Raw genomic sequence first — 8,843 nt, 5'->3', positions numbered from 1 at the left:
TTTTGAACATCATCCTCATTTTCTTTTCTCTACTAACTCCACATACCCAGAAAGCCCTCCTTTTCCCTTCTCTCCCAGAGCCTTTAGTCTCTATTATTAGGATACTGAACTTTCAGAACCAAGTTTCCTTGCCACTTTCTGGATAATTATTAACCATTCACCCACTTCAAGCTCCTTTTATGTTATGAGGAAGCACATTCCTCATTAGAATGTATAATTCTTGAAGGCAGAAATTGTTGCACTTGCTTGTAATTGTATCCCCACAACTTAGCAGAAAGTCTGATATAAAGTAAATGCTTTAAAAATGCTCTGTATCTCTGGTTATGTTCCCTCAATTTTCAGGGTATTCAGGCTTTTGGTAGAGTTACATTATCTATTATCTTTGCTTTCATACCTATATTTTGGTATCTTTAAATATTGCCATTGGTAAAAAGAAATGAGATATTTTTGATTTCCCATCCACCTTCTCTCCTTTCCTTCCCCTATTGCCCATTTATTCAATGAGATCCACTAACAAGAGTGATATGAAGAAAATTATGTATGACCTCAGGTCCTGTGAGGCTGTTTTGACCCAGGCAAACATTTATCTATGACATAATAATTTTGCAGATATGAAGAGACTTTAGCTAATCTCAAAGGCAAAAGCCAAAGGAAGGGACAAACAATAAATTATACATGTACCTTAATAGTAATCAATTAGTATGGGTTTGAGTATTCCTATTGTGTTGTTTCTAAATTGTCTGGCCTGCTCCAAGGGTCATTACTCTGGATGGTTCTCAGGTAAGATAACAAAGATCCTTTCTCACAGGTACATATAACTTTTCTCTTTGAAAGCCAACAGAGAGGAGGGGGGAAATAAACTTCCAATAATGATAATAATATTTAACATTTATATAATGCTTTTAAGGTTTGTAAAACACTTTCCAATGTTGTCTTATTTGATCCAATTACATTCTTGGGGAGTGGGTACTATTATTGTTTCTATTTTGCAGATGAGAAATCTAAGGCTGAGAGAGTTTAAGTCATTTGCCCAGGATCATATAACTAATAATTGTGTAACTCATAATTTTATTTCAGGATTTCCTGATTCTAAATCTATCTCTCTGGCCACTGTATCATTTAGGTGCCTCAAAGATCCCAACAAGGGAAAAAAAGCTACATGCATATAGCTACATGCAAATGTTTGTATTCTCTATCAAGCAATGTCAATTATTTCCACTTTCAGCTTAAGGATAATACTTACAGTTGTAAAATTCTAAGAACCAAACATATGCTAATATACTTTATTTAATTTTTTGGGGGGGCACTTAAAGCTGTATTCTTTTTTTTAGCATGGTAAAAATATACGTTAAATCCAATATAGGCATACATATTTATACAACTATCTTGCTGCACACACACACACAAATCAAATCAAGAAGTTAAAAAAAAAAGAGAAGAAAATAAAATTCAATACAAACCACAGCAAATAGAGTGAAAATGCTGTATTGTGATCCACTCAGTTCCCACAGTCCTCTCTCTTGGTGTAGATGGCTCTCTCCATCACAAGTCTATTGGAATTGGTCTGAATCATCTCATTGGTGAGAAGAGCCACGTCCATCAGAATTGATTATCATATAATTTTGTTGTGGCCATGTACATTGATCTCCTAATTCTGCTCACTTCACTTAGCATCAGTTCATGTAAGTCTCTCCACGCCTCTCTGAAATCATCCTGCTGATCATTTTGTATAGAACAATAATATCCATAACATTCATATACTATAACTTATTCAGCCTTTCTCCAATTAATAGGCATCCACTCAGTTTTCAGTTTTTTGCTATTACAAAAAGGGTTGCTGTAAAATATCGTTTTATTACTTAATCCTGAGCAATCACTTCATCAGCAAAAGCTCTAGGGTTATACAATATTTCATATTGCCAGTCTCTCCCAGGGTGTCAGGGTATCTCTAGCCACTGATCTTTGCAGTGTCAACTAATTCTACCTGACTCGCCTCCTCTGAGGCCTTCAGAGATCTCTGGCTGTGATTTCTTGAATTGTAGTTTAATAACCAATAGTGTGCTCAAGAACAGCCATGTGCAAACTTAAAGCCTTTATTATATATGCTCACATATGCTCTGACTTGTTAATTCCCTAGTGAACACCTGGTCTGAAGACCCACGTATTCACTATCAAGCTCCTCACCTCATCCACTTGGCTCAGCTACCTCAGGATGAAGAGAACAACCTGCTGCTTGCAGTGGGCTTCAAAAGGGTCTGTGAGGTCACACACAGCCAATAAGTGAAGGAGCTTTCTCCCGTTAAGAAGCTATCAATGTGGCCAGGATCCCATCCATGGGTTTGTCTCTACCCACAGAAATTATTTCCGGGCCACTCAAACCTCCTGTTGCCCTGTGCTGGCCCATTTAAAGGACCCTTACAGGCTGCCACAAACATTTTTGCCCATGTGGATCTCTTTCCCTCTTTAAGATCTCTTTGGGATATAAGCCCAGTAGAAACACTGCTGGATCAAAGGGTATGCACAGTTTGATAACCCTTTGGGCATAGTTCCAAATTGATTTCCAGAATGGTTGTTTCCAAACACAATTCCACCAACAATTATTAGTGAGCCAGTTTTCCCACATCCCAACATTTGTTATCTTTTGCTGTCATCTTAGCCAATCTGGGAGGTATATAATACACTTTATAAAATAGGTCAAAGAAACCACAAACTAGACACTGTGAAATGAATTCTAGCAATCATAGTTTAATTCAGTAGTCCTGAAAGTGTAGTCCAAAGAATTGTTGGGGTCTCTGAAACCCTTTCAGAGGGTCTACAAATTCAAAATGATTTTTTATTTCTAATATGGTAAATAGCTATAAATATAACCCATGTGAACAAAAACTCTTTGAACAGATCCTCGATAGTTTTTTAACAACATGAAGATACTGAGAACAAAAGTTTGAGAAGCACTGGTTTAATTGGTTCAAAGGATACAAACATGCAGTTTGCTCTCACTTAACAGTATTTAATTTTTCTAATTACATATAAAGATAGATTTCAACATTCACCCTCTGTCCCTCTCCTAGATGGCAAGCAAACTGATTTGGATTATATATATATGCATTTACATTAAACATATTTCCACATTAATCATGTTGTGAAAAAAAATCAGAACAAAAAGTGAAAATAATATGCTTCCATAATGCAGAATGCTGAAGGGGACGTGGGAAAACTGGGACACTGATATATTGTTGGTGGAATTGTGACTACATCCAGCCATTCTGGAGAGCAATTTGGAACTATGCTCAAAAAGCTATCAAACTGTGCATATCCTTTGACCCAGCAGTGTTACTACTGGGCTTATATCCCAAAGAGATTTTTAAGAAGGGAAGGGGACCTGTATGTGCAAGAATGTTTGTGGCAGCCTTTTTTGTAGTAGCAAGAAACTGGAAACTGAGTGGATGTCTATCAACTAGAGAATGGCTGAATAAATTGTGGTATATGAATATTACGGAATATTATTATTCTGTAAGAAATCATCAGCAGGATGATTTCAAAGAGGCCTGGAGAGACTTACATGAACTGATGCTAAGTGAAGTGAGTAGAAGATTCAAAAGAACATTGTTCACAGCAACAAGAAAATTATGTGATGATCAACTATAATGGACCTGGCTCTTTTCAATAATGAGGTGATTCAGGCCGATTCCAATACACTTGTGATGGAGATGTTGAGGGATGAAAAATGAGGGGCAGAGATATCCTAACAGTGATGGGGTCCCCAGGCTGGTGTTGCAGGATTTTGTGAAAGAATTCGCAATCCTGATCTCCAGGTGAGGTTTTTGCCACCAAAAAAAAATAATAATAATAATAATAATAATATGGGTTTATTTTCACATTGAGAAACAACTTTCCAGTGGGCCAGTTCCATATAACAAAGGTCTGGGTTTCACAACCTTGATTATATTTAGGGTTGCATGGCTCAGGGCTAGAGAGTAATCTTCAGATGAGTTTGAGGGACTAATCAATAATGAGTGATAATTATGCCCAGGCCAACATCTCCAATTGAATTGGAGATGGAGATTATTATGGGAATTTCCCCTACGAATAGAAGGATTGGGTTTCTTTTTTTTTTTTTTTTTTTTTAAATAATTATAACTTTTTATTGACAGAACCCATGCCAGGGTAATTTTTTACAAAATTATCCCTTGCACTCACTTCTATCCCGATTTTTCCCCTACCTCCCTCTACCCCTCCCCCAGATGGCAAGCAGTCCTATACATGTTAAATATGTCACAGTATAAAGGATGGGGTTTCTCCCAAAGATGGGAGGGGTTGAGATTTAGGCTTTTTTCAACCAGGTCCACCTCCCTTCCCCTCCCCCCACAAAGATCAGGGGGACACAGTTCTTATTGCATCAGAGAGAGCCATCTACACCCAGAGAGAGGACTGTGGGGACTAAATATAAATCACAACATAGTATTTGCACTTTTTTGTTGTTGCTTACTTTTTTTCTTTCTTCTTTTCCCCGCTTTTTGACCTGATTTTTCTTCTACTGCTTGATAAATGTGGAAATATGTGTTGGAGAATTGCTTATGTTTATATTTAACATATATTGGATTACCTGCTGTCTATGGACAAGGGGGCTTGAGGGGGGAAAGATAAGCTTTGGAACGCAAGGTTTTGCAAAGGTGAATATTAAAAAACTATCTTTGCATGTATTTTGAAAATAAAAAGCTATTATTAAAAATGTTAACTTCCTTTCAAAGGAATTTTCCACCCTTTTTGAATATGGATTGTATGATAAGGGAGGACGAACATGTCAGGGAGGAATATGCAATCAGAGGACCAAGAAGTTGGTTGATTTCATCATCTCCAGGGGGATGATGGGGGGGGCACTTTGTGCTTCAGGATAGGAAATAAAAGGCTTATTCCCTGTCTATGAGCCTCTTGGTATACTGCCCTGTTTCTTGCAAGAACCATAAATAAACCAATTTACCTCATATACCCCCGAGTCCTTTTTATCTCTGCAACATATTTCTAACAGATTAGAAGATACAAAATGATACACAGAGGGTAAAGAAGTAAGTTTAGATAGAAGAAGAGGTAAAGAGGCTAGTTTTGAAAGTAACTAGTTGAATTCATTATTTTTGCAACTCTGTTTCTAGCCAAACCTGAGTCATTTTGTGTCCTGCTTCATGTGTAGAGAAAAATGTGACTCCCAATTAGCAATGTGTAAGGCACTTGGATAGTTCAGACTTTTTTCTGAAGGACATGTGGACAGAGTACATCAGGAAGGAGAAAGAGAAAGATTTTTGGAATGGCAAATATGGATGGAGATTTAACCTCGGTATATCAATGGATTTGCTTAAAATTCTAGAAACTACTAAAATGGATTCCCTCTGGGTGATGTTTTCTTTCCTCGTATTGAGCTGAGATCTTATATTGGTCCCAGGTAAAGAGTCTAGTTGATATAATAGGAACTGTGTCCCTCTGATCTTTGCTGGGAGTGAATCTGAGTTGGAAAAACCCTAACTCCTCTCAACCTTTGGGAGCAACCCCACCCTCCTATTCCTAGGGGAAACTCCCATGATAATCTCCACCTACAATTTAATTGGAGATCTTGGTCTGGGGCATAATTACCATCCATTACCCATTAGTCCCTCAAATCCATCTGGCTATCACTTCCTAGCCCCGAACATAGAAACCTAAATATAATCAAGGTTGTGAAACCCAAACTTCTGCTAATTCCTATCTGGAACTGGCCCCACTGGAAAGTTGTTTCTCAGTGTAATAAACTCTCCCCTGCCTTTTTTTTTTTTTTTTTTTTTTTGGCCAAAAACCTTGCCTGCAGATCTGGACTGTGAATTCTTTCGTGAAAACCTGTTAACACTGGCCTGGGGATTCCCATCACTGTTAGGGTATCTCTCACCCCTCATCTCTCACCTGTCAACATATTCACTCTCCTTTGGTATCCTTTGAATATTCTAATAAATATAACTTCTTTAAATTCTGTTTACTATTTTGCTACATTCTCTTATTTGATATATGTGTGTGTGTGTGTGTATGTGTCTTTATTCATGTAACAGACATTGGGTGGAAAGGGACTAAATTTGTGAGTATAAGCTAAGGGCTATATTCCACTTATCAGTAATAAGAAACAGTTTTTGTTCTGGATCTGTCATTCCTTAAATTACTCATTTTTGGAAGGAAGGACAGGTAGATATAATTTTAGGTTAGCATCATTCTTGGAAACAGAAAGAGTACCCAGCTTTGGCTTGGGTGTCTGCTAGTGTGCTGGTGGCACAAGCAGCTCCTGGCTTTCCTCCTTTTTGCAAAGTTGGGCCAAACCTCAGATTATATCTATCATGCCATCCAAGAACTGCATCTATAGATTTAAACAATCACACAAAATAAAAACATTTTAATAATCATGTTGGTTGATATCTGTCAAATTCATAATTGTAAAAATTAAAAGAAAATAATGAAGAAGGAAGGGTCAGTCACATTTTGAAATGCTACAGACCAGGAAAGGATGAAGGTTGAGAAAAAGCTGTTGGAGTTGATGAATGGTAAAAGTAAAAAGTATAAACTAACCTCCCCATAAGCCCTTTCTGCAGCTCTCACATATGTTCCTAGTAGCAAATCTAATTCATATGGAAGTTAAGACATCACCCATGATGTTATTGGTGTTCTTCAAAGATGAGGACAAATAACTACAAGTTAACATCCATAAGGGTAGGGGTACTAGTGACTGGGAATGTGATTTTACTGTTACAAGGAATTCCTTGGAACAGAAACTAATTTATGCCAGCACCCTGACTGCAACTTATAGTATTAGTTGTCTAAAGTACTGAGGAGACTTGTCTGAGATCATACACTCAGTGTATATCAAGGACAAAACTTGAAATCAGAGAACTCAGGTCTTCTTAGCTCTGAGGCCAACTTTTTTTTCACTATACCACATTGCCTCTCTTCTATGTTCTGGATGCCCAAACTTTTCAGAGTGCATCAAGCTTTGAAACATTTTTATCTAAAGAATAAACAGACCATATCATATTCCACCCTTTGGCAATGCACACACTACTTAGCTCATGTTGATGCCAGTGCTTATTTAAATTTTCCATCTGCTGAATTTCAGAGACAAGCTAACCTGAAGAAAACAACTCATTTCTCCCCTTCTAATCAATCAGTCCCCTGTTTCTCAGCTTCTCTTTTCATTTTCCTTTTCATGATTCAGATTACTTCTTTTTATCTGCTGATTGTTTTTCATGACTAAAATCTTAATTCTAATTAATTTTTACTCATAAGAAAATGTTAAAAGAATGAATCTAGCTAGGATATAAAGCATACTGAAAAGCAAAAGTCTACAGAGTCCTCAGTGTAAATAGTCTCCACAAGTACAGAATGTGTTCTTTCAAACTTAAATTAGCACAGTACCATTTCCTTTCCAGGCAGGTGTTTCCTATCTAAGATCTCTACTAACCCTTGCCAGACATATTCAAAGCAACAAAGAAACAATAAACAAATTTCTAAATATGGTACTTAGTAGGTAGCTATTTTGATGCAGCAAACATTTTTTTTTAAGTACCCAAGGACAAAGTTTCATGCTAGGCACTGTTTTAATAAAATTATTTTTGAATCCATGTAAATGTAAAACATCTTAATGGAAGGCAATATAATATAGTAGTAATTAGAGGATTTATTTTTAAATTTTGATTTTGTCACATACTATCTGTACCTCAAGTCATTTCCACCTTGATGGATCTCAAGTTTCTTCTTTCCAGCTGTAAATCTATGAGTTTGTTTCCTCCCTAAATTCAACTTGATAGATGTGTATATATATATGTCCCAGATAATTTGTACAGATATTCTTTTGATATACCTGGTACCAGATAGTAGTTCTTTTGAATTTTTAAAGTAAACAATATATTCTAAATTCTGTTTTGGCACATACTAGTAATAATTGTTATATATCAAGAAAATGGCAGACAGAAAAACCAATATTTGTAGCATAGTGGTTAAAAGGTTAAAAGTCCTGGAGTCAGGAAGAATCTGGTTCTGGTCCTGCTTTTGACACACAATAACTGTATGACTATGAATAACTCACTTATTATCTCAGTTACCTAGAAGATGCTCTTTAAAGGTTTAAAAAGGTTACAAAAAAGTTGTCTGTATTAGTAGTTTCCATACTGATTATATCATAGGTTTAGATTCCCCCCCCCCAAAAAAATACATAGATATATATGGTTATGTATTTGTGTGCATGTATTTATATAGGTGCATATATACACATGCATAGTTGTACAGACATATATACAAACATTTGTTTCTATATAACATGAGTTCATGAGTTGTTTTAATGAGTAAACAATTAGGCTTTTATTTTTGTTCTATTGAACCACTGGCTGATCTTCCAACTTCCCTTTATGGATATAAATATGACCATCACTCTAAGATCTAAATTTACTTTCAAAAGAGAGACCTACAACTAAGATGGAATAGCAGTGAGTAGCTTTATTATTTTAATATACTTCTGGAGATTGTGTCTTGTGACTGAGTGTGTTAATAGGGAGCTAAGGCATACATACGAACAGTCTCTTCTTTTATCTTTCCTCTAAAACTCAAATTCTTCTCCTTTGTCCCCTACCCTTTCACCGCAACCAGTCATTCCTTGGGCTTCTTTTTAGTCACTTGATAATTAATGAAACCTAAGCAGGATTATTTGTTAGGCCCAGGTCCCCTTTCTGATGCAACAGGGCCAAACTTTTAAGAGCTCCCCAGAAAATTAAAATTGGTCTGGTTATTTTTGACTACCTGACAGAAAGCCCTATGGGTCATACTAGATTCTTTTCATAGTTTTA

Source organism: Sarcophilus harrisii, chromosome 4, assembly GCF_902635505.1.
Source record: "Sarcophilus harrisii chromosome 4, mSarHar1.11, whole genome shotgun sequence".
Classification (NCBI taxonomy): Eukaryota; Metazoa; Chordata; class Mammalia; order Dasyuromorphia; family Dasyuridae; genus Sarcophilus; species Sarcophilus harrisii.
Note: the sequence above shows the minus strand (reverse complement) of the source record.